This window comes from Cavia porcellus, unplaced genomic scaffold, assembly GCF_034190915.1.
Source record: "Cavia porcellus strain 051 isolate PalLab524CR breed Dunkin Hartley unplaced genomic scaffold, mCavPor4.1 scaffold_10, whole genome shotgun sequence".
In the NCBI taxonomy this organism is placed as follows: Eukaryota; Metazoa; Chordata; class Mammalia; order Rodentia; family Caviidae; genus Cavia; species Cavia porcellus.
Window position 1 is genome coordinate 73,910,803 of NW_026947493.1, and position 14,220 is coordinate 73,925,022.

Here is a 14,220-nt window from a genome sequence, read left to right on the forward strand (position 1 = left end):
TAAATTTGACAGAATCCAAGTTGCTTAGTGACATCTGAACAGTTTTAGAGGAATCTAACATCTAAACATATTTATTTAGAGGAATATGGTCCCCAAGGTGGCTTTCTGCTGTAGCATATGACACATCCATAGCTAGTACAATTTCACGGGGAGCACTTGGTCCCCCTCCACGGAGCCCGGAATCTTACGATAAAGGCCAGGCCAGGTTAGACTGCACGTCTCACCACTGAGTAAGGCTCTCTCCCGTTCCTCGGCAGCTCTGCCTGAAGCCTGGCTCCACATCAACAGAAGCCAGAAATCGGGTGTCTCAGTGAATCGTGTACTCATACACACTGCAGACAGGACCAGGTCATGCACAATAATTCTTCCCACAATTTTGAGCCTGGTCTTTACTTCCTCAGTTTCCCGAGTGTCACACCTGTATGTTATTCTTTGTTCTTCCCAATTCGTATTTGAGGAATTCTGGAAATACACATGGAAGCAGCTAAACTAGCCTTGGGTCAAAAACAGCACATTCTGTTTTACTCAGAATTCGGCACTTGACCTTATTAATAACTTTACCTCAAAGGAAAGTGGTATCCTGAGGTACAGATATTCGTAATAAGCAGGGACTGACACAAAGAAGAGAGCTTGACTTCGCATTCATAGAGAATTTTTAAAATGAAAAAATTTTCTTTTCATGCCCCACCAAGACCATTAAGAGTATAAAGGCACCACTCTGATGCTTCAGCCTGGCACAAGGTGTCTGTTTACTCCTTAAGGGAGCTCTGAAATTTTAAGGTGTTTGTGTCAAACGCTTCAAGTACAAGGCAGTCCCAAAATTCAGACAGGTGGAAAAGCACTGTTACCGAGCAGGGCTTTTAAATTAATGAATACATTTCTGCTGTGGGCACCTCCTCAACTTCATCCACTTCCTCAGAATAATTAATCAAGAGATATTTTTAAATCACAGAGGGTTCATTGTCCTGACTGTGACAGCACAGGGACAATTGTTTTAAAATAGACAAATATGCATGCATATGCCTACCACAAGCAGCAAAAGGAATCTTGATGTTTCCTCTTAGGTTTTTACACTTGATCTTAGCCAAAAGGTTGAGAAATAAATGTTGTGTATTTTTTAAGTCATGAATACTGAGTCACCAGAAGACACTTCATGTTCATGTTACATCTTGGTAGCCATGGCAGTCAAAAGACAAACACTTTGGGTCTATGAGAAAAAGAATTATCTCAAGTAATATTTAGTGGTCTTTAAGATGATCAAGGTAACATTTAAGGCAAGTACATTACTCTTAGTGAACTAAATATAAGTTTACTGTCAGACAAATTTTCTATCTTTTAAATAGCTACAGACTAAAGCTTTTATTCCTATTCATTCAGGAAGGGAGCTTTCTGCTTCAGCTACTGTGACCCCATAGGATCTCCAAAGTTAAGGACAGAAAATCAAGTTATTTTGTAACAATAAGAGGTATAATGTACCGTTTCAAAAGCACCAGTTATTTGTCACAGAACAACTTGAAAAATGATGATACACAAGTGTAAAGTTCACAAACACCATTTTCCCTGAAAAAGAACCAGAAGTGTCTGCATTTGGTGGTAAACTATCCCAGTAAATTGTTATATAATGCTGCTGGGGGAATGCTCTGCACAAAAGCCTTTGGAATGAAAAGTCATTTTCTGGTACACTAAGAGCCAATATTTTACATTGTTGCCAAGTTTCCAGTCCTCATAAAGAATTGAAAATATTATACCTTAATAATGCAATGTAAATTTGTTAGCAATAGCTATTTTACCCTAAACCAGTAACACACAGGACCTTTCCCCTCAGTAGCAAAGTCACATCACAAAACAAATTCTAAAGGTGAAATAAAGAGAATCAAGACACAATGTGTATGAATTCTCCATGGTTAATGTATTTCTATGCATTGCAAATATATTCTAATAAAAGAGAAAGAAAAATAAACAAAAAATAGACATGAAGCAAAATTGCAGACTGTCAAGAGCATGGAGACTTGGGGCTGGGGATTTAGCTCAGCGGCATAAGCGCCTGCCTTGCAAGCAGGCAGTCCTGAGTTCAATTCCCGGTACCGATAAAAAGGAAAAAGACCAAAAAAAAAAAAAAAAAAGATATATATAAAAAAAAAGAGCATGGAGACTTCTGAAAATTTCCACAAGTCATTCTCAAAATTTCTCTCAAAATGGTCTCATCTCCATTCAAGAATCATTTCTTAGTAGGCAAGGACCTGGCGGGATCCACCCAGTGACAATGAGTCACAGAGCCTGTGAAGGAAGCCAGCAGAAACAGGGAGAATAAGAATCTTGTAAGTTTTTCTGTGGAAGCCTTGGTGTGCATTTTTATTAATAAAAAATGACTACTCTTACAAGCGTAGAAACCAAAGTCATCCTTAGTTCAACCCCAATCCGAGGAGCAGGGGATGGGATGGAAATTGAGGAACCACCTAAGTCTGTTGAAGTCATCTCCAGAGTCCAATCCATAAAGCATCGCATCCTTCAGAGTCCACGAAAGAAAGCAGTTCCCTCAGAAAGCCCAGGAGTCCTTCAGCTAGGGAAGATTGTCACTGAAAGGCAGTGCAAGTTGAAGCTGTACGAATATTTGTTCCCAAAGCTGCTATAACTCATGACGTCCCCAACAAAGCAAAAGTTAAGTCTCTGGGATATCATAAAGGAGAATTCCTTGGTCATTCAGAGGGAGTTACAGAACCTAGAAAGGAACTCTCAGGGGTAAAGAATATGTTGGAAAAACTCAAGAACTCTGAAAAGAGGTTACTGCAGGATATAGAACGTCTTTCAAACCAGCTCCGGGTGCAGACAGGTAAATCGTGAGTTTAAAAAGTTGCTGGTGGCTTCTGTTGGGGATGATCTTCAGTATCACTTTGAATGTGTAGCTCGTGAGAAGAATCAGCTTATTTTAGAAAATGAAGCTCTAAGTCAAAACACAGCTCAGCTCTCTGAACAGTTAGAACGTATGTCAATACAGTGTGATGTGTGGCGAAGTGAATTCCTCGCAAGCAGGGTAACGGCAGATGAGCTAACCAATTCCAAAGCAGTTCTACAGTGTCAAAACCGGAATGCACAAAGTGCTATACAAGAACCGGTCAGGAAATGGTAGCTTCCCAGAAACTTTTGGAGGAGCTCTTGATTTCCTTACAGTGGGGAAGAGAGCAGACTTACTTCCCTAGTCTCCAAACCCACAGCACAGCAGAACTGGTGTTAACAAATCACAACTTGGCAAAAGCAGTACATACTCATCTTCTGGGAGATGTTGGCATCAGCAGTCAAAAGAAGACCCCATCAGCAGTTGAATTCTGCGGCACACCACTTGAGAAGATGGCTTAAAAAGTTCTGCGCATTCTGGATCGTACAGAAAGCTCAGCTGACAGTCCATTTCCTGAGTCTTCAATAACCACATTGCTTGCTACAAAGAAAAATACTGGACGATTTCATCCGTATACTAGATACGAGAATATAACTTTCAATTGCTGCAGTCACTGCCAAGGAGAACTTACTGCACTTTAATATTCAATAGGTTGGAGACGTATTTGTTACTGAAGAATCATTACTACTTGGGAACTGGGGTTCCTAGAATGCTCAGAGTAATATCATTTCCTCTACATTGTGTGTATTCACAGAAGTATTTCATGTACTGGACTCCACATTACACTGCCTTAATAAATATCTCAGGTAAGAAAACAGTGAAACTATATTCATATATTTAGAGCAAAGAATACTTTCCAGGCAGTACACAGGGTTTTGCTAAAAGGCTTTAAAACATTTTTATAACTTTTTTGGACCCTAAATTATTATTTTATCTTGTTAGATATTATATTTGGACTAGTTTCATTTTGGTACACTAAAGGCAGAAACAGGCATGAGTCAAATACACTGCTATCCAATCTGTTTTTGCATTGCAACAGCTAAGTTGACTAAATGCAGCAGAGTTTTTTGGCCTGCAAAGCCTTGAAAAGGTTTTTCTGACCCCCACTGTGTCCACTCTAAGGGAACAGCTGAAGGGTAAGAAATAGGTTGTGTTCCTTTTTTTTTTTTTTTTTTTTTTTTTTTTTTTTTTTTTTTTCTGTTTTGGTACCGGAGATCAAACTCACAACTGTGTACTTGCAAGGCAGGAGCTTATGCTGCTGAGCTAAATCCCTGGCCGGTTGTGTTCCTTTTATGGCAATTTTTTGGACTTACAAAAATTCTAAGGGTGAAGAGACTAATCTTGTAAAATTAAATGCTATAAAGAAAATAAATATTTCAGAGCTAAATTAGTAAATCCATAAACAAAATATGTTCTCAAGTTGCTTCTTTAAAAGGGAGCCTGTATTTTGAATAGGTACAATCTAACCTATATAAAAGAAACAAAATTCTCAGCTATTGATTCATTATGGCAAACAACTCAAAACAGGAATATCCAACTTAGTATTTACAGTGTATGGTAGAGAAGGTAGAATCAGGAATATTAACTCAAAACTTCATCAATTAATAGATATTAATTATATGATCAACTATTGTAAAATGCCCATTTATTGTCCTTTTAAAATATTCATGAAGTATTTATGTTGAATTACACAAATTACTTGAAGTTGCAACCAGAGAAAGCTTCAAAAGATAAATCAAATACTAATATATTTTAATGTTATCTTAAAGTGCTTTTTTTGGGTCTGAATCATGCAATAAATTTCTCTATTTTGAAAAAAAAAGAATCATTGCTTAAATATTCTAGCTTAGATTGTATAGTCTTCAGTTAATATAATGAATTGGGCTGCTTGTCTGATCTTGCTTCTAAAAAAAGTCACCTAGAAAATAGTCTGTTCCATTTGTTCAAGTGTCAGTCATACATTAATCTTTGTGATAAGTAATATCATTGCATGCCAGGCATAATATCATGGGATTTCTGCACATAGATGCAAATTATCCTATCAATTTTAAAGATAAGGGTTCCAAGGTTTAGAAACATGGAGCTCAGATTGCCCCCTAAAAAATGCAAGAGCAGGCTGAGGCTATAGCTCAGCTTAAGCAAGTGCCTGCCTGAAAAGCGTCAGGTCCTGAGTTCAACTCCCAGTAACAAAAACAAACAAACAAGCAAACTATATATATATAGCAAGAAGTTTTATCCTATCATTTAACCCAAAGCCTCTGAGAGAAACATTATTCTTGTAATCCTCATGTTGTTCTCCACAGTACTAATCTCAGAGATGCTAAATAGTTTAGTGATTAGAACAGAGGAGACTATATATGCCTCACAAAAAGGGACTTTTTCCTTTACATGTGCATGACAAATTCATCCATTCATCGTACAAAATGTGTCAAATACTTTCTTAATTGTTCCAAGAACTCTTAGATCTTGGAAATAAAGCAGTGAACAAGTAAGACAAAAATCTCTGTCCCATGAAATTATATTCTAAAGGAAAGGAGAAAACGAAATAAAGCAATAATTATATATACTATGTCAAACTGTGACGTAAGATTGAGTAGAAAAATCAGGAGAATATGAGGAATAATGAAATTCTATAGTAGAGGAAGTTATTGTAAATAAGACAATCAGAGATATTAAATATCCTGTCTTCAAAGCCTGCTATTATTTTGATTCTGTATGTAAGCGCTAGAAAATGTCATTTGCAAACAAATGCTTGAAACTCACTCAACTGAGTCTTTGTAAGTGATACAACATGGAACACAAAATTGCCTTACACAGGACATTTGGCAATTATATACAGCAAATATAGCATTAGTGATGCTATTCTATTACATTTCATAAACTTTTCTGACAGTCATGTTAAAACAAAATGCTTTGCACTTTCTAATTTAGAGCTGATAAACTACCTCATGGTAAAAAAAAAAAAAAGGCCATTAGGTAGATCAGTGATAAAGAGAAATTTGTTACATGATTCCTTACCCAAATTCTTAGAAACCAATCACTTCATTGTTGTAAGAAAAAGATAACAATCTTTATTCAATCCTTCTCACACCAGGAATAATATACAGTTACCTCCTTTAGGAAAAAAATGAAACCAAAGACTCTTCTCGCTTGAAATCCTAGTTTGACACTAGTAAGCACTGCATGAGTTTCAACATTTGTAAAAGGCAGATAAGGACAGTCCCTTCTCCATGATGCTATCATCAAAATTAAATGAGCTGGCATGTAAGTGAAACATTTAGAGCTAGTTTGGAGGCATAGGAAGCAATGAGCGTTTTCCTTATTAGTTTTGAAAATAACTTTCACTTCTCTAGAATTTAAAGCACCAGCGTGAGCACAGTGAGACAGGTAAAAATTTTTGCCACCATTTAACTTAAAAGAAAAATGAGACTCAAGAAACGTAACAACCCTAAGTCAAACAACTAGGTTGTGGTAAGTGCCATAACCCAGAAACCAACACAGAGTAACTACAGAAGAGTCTTTGCATTGGAAAATTAGGAGAGTTTGATAGAGAAAACTTGGAACTGGTGAGATGACTATCTACCATCAACACATAAATGCCTCCTGCCTGATTTCCACACAACTTTTTATTTAATCATCCTTAAGAGTCCTCTCCTTCTGGAAAAGTTAGCTTCCAAGCTTATCAAAACACAGTGTACTGTGACACTTTTTCAGTTTTGGTAGCGAGGTCGTGCTACCCATAATTCTGTTCAGAAGAAATCCAAATTTGGAATTAAAACTTTGGTCCAAGAGCTGAGAGCCACAATTATTTGGTCTATATTTCTCATGGACTCATTGATAGTTAAATGAAGAATGTGGAAACTTAGCTGTAAAAGCACAGTAGTAATCTGAAGTAGGTTGTATTCCATTTGTCTGATTTATTAGAAATGTCCAACTATTTCTTTGGTTGGTAAAGTACGATCCTGGACCAAAAGCTATTTTGCTGCTTGTTTTTCTCAATCAAGAGTTGATGGAGCTTCACGAGCTATGCTCAGTTACTTACGCATTGTCTATGGCTGGTTCCTCACTGTGACAGTAGACTTGAGAAATGGGAGGGTGACTGCATGGCCCAGAGATGACAGTGTCTAATAGCAAGCCCGTTACAGTAAGCACAGCTATCTGAACCATTTCTATTTCAGGACTTATTTGTGAAAATACATACTTAGTGCTTGTACTGGTGCACTATCCATGCTCAATAAAATTGACAAATGTATATTAGATGTCTGAATTTCACACAGTCACAAAAAATAGGGAAGCTCAAATGTGTCATGAGCAACCTAGATTTGCAAATAGGATATCCTTTATCTTAATTCCTTCCTTTATCTTAATTCACTACCTGTAAAGAAAATGCTTTGGGTATTATATTGAAAATTCCTTGATTTCAACAGGTTCTGCAAGAACAAATTTATAATCTGTATATACAGCATATCATCAAGAGAAATAGTTTTGTATAATTTTATGAGTCACATAGAAGCCACAAATGATTGATTGTGATAGCAGATAGATAGGACAGAACACAAATATCTGTCAAACAGAGATTTGAATCTTTTGAAGGCAAATCGCATTAACTTTGGTATATATTAGCAGAGTGTCAATCAATATCAGTAGTAGGAAATGAACACACCATAAATCATACTGACTTAGAATCTCCTTGGTGCTTTAATTTTCCTAAGTTCTTTGTAACAATGTAGCAAACAAGTTTTTATTATTACAGAGTAACACATTGTGTCAAAGTTTCTTCACCATAATTTATCTGATTTATTGTGTCTCTTTTGGGGAAGGAGTCTCAACAAACAGAATTTAATTTTTAACTTCAGGTATTTATTTTTGAATGGTGAATCCTGTTTTAGGGATTAGGTACAAAATATGCAATAAATGTTATTTCTTCCATTATGATCTTACATACAGGATAATAAAGAAAACACAAAATGATAATGACATTTGTGATTGGGGCTGCAATTGTAAGATAGCCCCTTTGAATTCCACAGAGACTGTACGACAGAGTCACATGGATGAACTGTTTCTTTGTTTCTTCATTTATTTCCTGAATATCATTATGCATGGTACATGCCAACTCTTATATTGCTCCTGAAAAGAATAGAGTAGGGCTCACAAAAGAGACTTCATTACGGGACAAAAGGGCAATATCAAGCAGATAGTGGAGAGAATAGAAACTGTTAATATGTGAAAATAAATGCATGAGGATTAACTGCAAAGAGAACATGAAGACACACTGTACATGCACCGGGCATTTCTAATGTAAGGGGCTGTTGAATCCTTTATCTTGTCTCAAAATTGCGTCAATGGTAAGGGCCAGCTTTATCACCGTGTTAACCTAATGGGCAAAACAAAACTTCAAAATTTTGACACCGCTTGACAGCAGTTAAGAGAAGGACTGTGATTATGAGATTAAATAAACAAGTAGTCACAAGAGAAACTAACCTGAGAAGGATTAGTACCTATCACTCTTTCTAGAAATAATAACTTCTCTGGATTCTGCTTTGCTATCAATCAAGTGAAGAAAATATCTACCTTATAAGTAATATAAACAATAAACAATTCAATAAAGTCTTTAATACTATGGTTAAGATATATTAAGTATTATATAAAGTATTATTAGTGTTAAAAGTGTTAATGTCACTTGGCTAAATCCTCAACATTTTCTCAATAATGGAAAATTTCACCGCCCTCAATCCCACCACCCTAAGTTAAGTATACAGGCACAGAAGGGTAAAATATCTTCCCCAGCTTATACTGATAGAATCCAGCTATGTCTGCCTTCATAGCTAATTACAGTACCTAAGCAACCCAGACCATGTCATACAAAAAAGACGGCTGCGTTATTAATCTGCATGGAGACCTTGGCCCTTGTAGCCAGGGCCAGCACACCCCACACACCTTGCAAACTCAAATGAGTTTCTTGTCAAACAGGTAAGAAGCAGATAAATGCAAGGAAGTTTGTTTAGTCTGTTAGATTACCATGGTGATAAAGCCCTTACCATGGATGCAATTTTCAGACAAGATAAAGCATCTAACAGCCCCTTGTATTAGAAATGCCTAGTGCATGTTATAGTGTGTTTTCATGGCCTTTTTGCAACTAATCCTCATACACTTATTTTTGCATATTACATTCAGACACTAAGATCTGCAAAGAACTGAAAGGCAAGGGGTATAAAGGCTGAGATCTAAAACCAAATCTTTTGAAATTTTGAGCACCAGGTTTGAAAGCTAAAAGCATGGAAAAGATCGACTCTGTGATTTTCTGAAGCAAAGAACATACCTCATTCAATTTTGGCTATCTCTGTGCATTCTTCCAGGACAGCTAGAAAATTAGCTTGGTGTCTCCCTGTCAGCTCCAAGTATGATTCAGTCTGCCTCCCCTGGGAGAGAGACAGGTGCAGCAGCTGATGCTTCTCAGTCACCCTCAGTCACTTGGTGAGGGACTTTGCCCCAGACCTTTAGAAACAAGACAAATGCCCACAAAACATTGGCTCACTAAGAGTTTTGCTTATGGTTAGAAATCGCCGTCACTTTTTTCCTTCTCCACCATTCACACTTTATCCCTAAAATATCCTCTTTGACTACCCTGTCTTCACTGTGTGAGCAACTGGGGGACGGTCTGTATCTTGGTCCACAATGACACCCTTATCAGGCCATAGATTCAGAGAAGCAGAGGAGAGACAAGGCTGGAAAATATCACCCCTGGCAAGGATCAGTGTCTTCAGACAGTTATTACAGCTAGCAGTCAGATTCTCAGCTCACAACCAACCAAGGTACCCTGTTTGGAATTCCTGTCGTCTGGTTCCAAACAGAAAAGAAATGACCAGGAGTAATACTGATGCCCTAGAGAGGAAAGTTTCACAATCTAAGACAAGGGGTATTAGAGCAGGCTTTTCCGCATGCTCAGCTGCTTATCAGGAATTTATCTGGGTGAGAGAACACGGAACAGGCTAAACAGCAAACTCAAACCACAGCAACAGAACTGCGGTGTTCTTTAACATGGTTCATAAAAACATTCAGAATGACATTTTGTTTCCTAACTTCCTACTTTACATAATTTGAATCCTAATTGTCTCTGGCGAGTTTTCCCTTCCGACAATGTTTCCAAATATCCACCTCCCCTAGACAAGAAAACATCCACCCAACAGGAGAGGAGCCAGCCTTTTGTCACCCAATAATCAGTCCGGAATCTTCCACTCTCCCAGAGTTACTCGGATTGTTCATATTGTGGAAAGCTGTGCATCCATCCTCAAATCCAGCTGCATGTTACCTGTCTCACAGCTATTTCCCATCGGTATCAGAAAAACACTAAAATCAAAAACATTTTTAAAAATGTCTTTCATCAGAATTTCGTGTCACAGTGTGAATGAAATAACTCTGTTAGGCACTGGATTCACTTTCTGGTATCAGTTTTATCCTCCATAAAATGCAGGGCTCTTATGAAGAAAATGCCAAGCCCATTGCCTGGTGCATGGTAGGTATTTCATACATCTTGATTCTCTTCCTCTCTGTTATCTGTTACTTCCTATTACGGATTAGAATTTCCTCAGTTTCCATCTTGTTATTCCTACTCTAGATTAAAACACCCCCCTTACATACCCCCAGAGATTAAAATCACTGGAGGCTCATTAGACTAGTAAAGATGTAAGTTAGCACTGAGCCCCAATTCTACAAATGGGGGCAGTTCAAGTGCCAGGTTCCCCACACTCCATGTGTTGGTTCTGTCTGTCTGTCTGTCTGTCTGTCTCTCTACGTCTCTCTCTCTCTCCTTGGAGGAAAGTGCAAAGCTTTGAGTGTTCATCACGCATCAGATTTAAGCACAGAGCTCTGCTTCCCAAACAAGTGTCTTCCCATTCGCATTTGGAAACACTTTTTCTGGTGAGGACCTGGGTGTCTCAGGCAGGCAGGACCACACTGTGTACTGCACAGCAATGTGTCACCATGTCAAACTGGCGTCTTCTCAGTGGGCAGCTCCAATTTGTGACCCTACTGATAACACATGATGCTCTGAGATGCAGAATTTCATCCCCTCTCTTCCAACGCCCCTCTAGGGAACATCACCACAGGTACTGCTCAGCGCAGGTACTCCTCAGCACCTTCTGAAATCAAGGAGAAGAAAAATTTCCACTGCCACACTTACAACCTTGCACTTTTAAATTCTCTAACACCATTCTTTTCCTTAAACCCTACTTCTCCTTCCTTAAGCATTACACAATACAACAAATACCTCAAGCATTACCAACTTTAAATTCTACTGTGAAATTCTGCTAACGTGCTCATGGATATTTATAATCAGAGGAGAACCCAGAAAGCACTCTACATTTCCTGCCAGGATGGCTATTTTGAGTGGAACATCTAGATTTACTGATGACAGGTGGAGTCAAGAACCCACACATTAGCATCCCTCAGTGGTTTCTTGTCAAGAAATCCCTAAGTAATGCACAGAGCAGAGTCTGTCAGTGCCCAATCTCTCTGCCACAAATCACCACTCAGCTTTTACTCTCCTTTATTATACGTTAACAGACTTTGTGTTGATTTCAAGCCTTTTTCTTGTCCATCATTCAACTTTAAATCCCACCAATGACTTCACTGCATGTTATGAAATGCCCCACATTGTTTATAACTGAACTTTAAAAACTGGAAGTCTAGACATATGTCAAAGACAAAAAAAACTGCAGTAAGAAATACACAGTGCCCCTGAACTGTGTGATGACTTGGCCAAATTCAGATCTACTTAATTAGTAAATGAAGTTTATCCTTTAACTCACTCAAAATTAATATAAAGAAATGCAAAAGGTCATTGCTCACTTTGCTGAAAGCTATCTGAGAGCAAGCTATGCCCAGTCACAGAACACTTTGTTAATATGCAGAAGGGGGAAGAACATGGACAAAGTCCAAACACCGAATCTGTTGTTACTCTTTAAAGAATGGCATTAGAATATTAAAGGCTGTTTTGTATTCATTAACCAAGAAATATTTCCAGAAGGAAGCACACTTCTGAAAATGAGAGTATCCCAGCCAGAAGAGACAGAACTATAGCAGTTTGCTAATTTAAAGAGCCCTACACCCAGACACATTTCCACAACGGTACTTTAATGCTGCTTCAGCAACACTTGGAAACCCCCTAAGTGATGTAGTCATGGTTCCTTGTTATATGGTGTGGCCATTTTAGTAGCCGCAAAGCTTTTCCAGTTAGTGGAGTTTGCCGTAGTGTTCAGGTGAGGTCCAGATATGTCTCGTGTCTTGCCCAGTGTCCTCAGAGGCAGAGGCATGTTGGGAAACCAAGATGCTGAACGCTGATTCCAGCTGTGCCAGTATCACCAACACACAGGACTATGCCACAGCAGTCACGGCCACCAGAAGTGTGTCCACATAATAGCCCTTCTTCAGGCTGTCACAGAATGTTTTTCTAAATCATTAGGAGAATCAAAATTCAGACATTTTTCTGAACCAGTGCAAGGATTCCAATTAAATCCTGTAGAGAACTACAGTATGAATCAAATCTTTCTGACTTCCTAAGCAGCCTAATAAGTGGATCTCTGACAATTAATTAAAATGTCCTCTGATCTCATGTTACCAGAATCTAATAAATGACTTGCTATTAATTAATCTGTCACTCCAAAAATAAAAGTTTTTATTACTTTATTTTTTTTTCATTTCCAATTTTTGTGTTTGCTTATTTCCCCAGAAATAGATTGATGTGCTTTGTGATGACAAATTCTGCTCTCTAAATGTGACACTCTGATTTGGGGTAAAAACCCCTAAGGGATTCCAGAATTACCAGTGATTCCTGGCAACAATATTACCCTTTCCAATAGTTCATAAACAACATTTGCAGCAAAGAGAAATCTACGTTGCTTGTCCAAATGCTCATTTCTGTGATCATCTGGAAAGGAAATGGGACTTAGAGCCAAAAGACATTGCTTCAGTAACTAGTTTCTCTACTCATACACGAGCTGCACGGCCTGTTTCTCTGCTTCTCTGAGCTGTTTCCATTTTCTCACAGTGAAATCGGAACACAGCACTTGTCCTCCAGAGCTCAGCAGGATGCAATGGTTTAATGACTTGAAAGAACTTTCTTAATTCCAAAGAACTCCACAAATAACTGCTTTGGAAATGCCATTAAGGGCTCCAAAGGTTGATGAGAAAGGCATGTTCTACACTCATTATCTTGATCTCTTAAATTGGCTGAGAAACTGTAGACATTGAAAAGGTAATTTTATGTCTACACTTAAGAAGATGCCAACCTCACACCCTGTCCTACTTTAGAATAGGGTTCCCCAGTCATCCTCCCTCTCGCTGCCCAGGACTGTAAATATCTCCTTCTATTTAATTGTGCCCTAAGAAAACAAAGATGCTGTGCTATCTGCCATCTTTGAAAAAATAAACAAAATGGATCTTATTTATCTCCTGACAAGTTGTCTATTTCTCTATTCCCCTTTCCAGCAAAATTTCCCAAATACATTTATAATGATATCTCTACTTTTATTTTGTCTCTTGAAGTTACTCCAAACAGGCACACCAGATCAATGAAAGTTCTCACTAATATAAATAAATAGTAATTCCACCAAAACACCTCGTTTCTTCTTGTTCACATTTTTCTATAGTATAGTTATTTTCTAGTTTTCAAGAGAGGTTAAGACAGCATCTCAGCTGTTTTAACTTTGTCTTTATATCTTTTCTGAGTACTCACCTCTGTAAATCATTAATGATTCATTAAGTGTTATAGTAAAATTATAATATATCAGAATTGTTTTAAAGATTAAAGAAATATTTAACATTACTGAATATAATTTACAAGGCAATATGTAAACCAGCAACTCCACTGCTATAAAATGAAATAAAGAGAAATAAGAGATAAGAAATACAAAAACATTCACATAAAACTTGCACACAAATATTCATAGTAGGTTATTCACAATAAGCAAAATGAGATAAATGAATAATTTGTGAAATATACTTACAAATACTATAACATATATATAGATAGTACATACACATAGCATAAAATAATATTAGTTAATGAAGTACCAATGTGTACTATGATTGTGCTAACCTTATATACACTATGCTAGGTGAAAGAAGGCTCACAGATAAAAAGGACTGTCTGAATCTATTCACATGAAATGTTTGGAAAAAACAGAACTGTGCAGACACAACAGAAATCAATGGTTGCCAGGGTCTGGAGAACATGGGGGAAGGTAGAGATGACTGCTAATGAGCAATGAGTCTCTTTTAGGGGTACTGAAAATGCTTAAAATTAGATTGTGGTGGTGGGTGGCTAACTC

The 14,220-nt window shown here is 37.6% G+C and overlaps 1 protein-coding gene and 1 pseudogene across 1 annotated transcript in view; both read left to right on the forward strand.

Annotated features, from left to right (window-relative positions):
• The window catches only part of Trhr (thyrotropin releasing hormone receptor), a 46,774-nt gene that overhangs the window by 16,884 nt on the left and 15,670 nt on the right, over nucleotides 1–14,220 (forward strand). The window lies entirely within an intron of this gene.
• LOC106025798 (golgin-45-like) lies at nucleotides 1,272–4,301 on the forward strand (annotated as a pseudogene).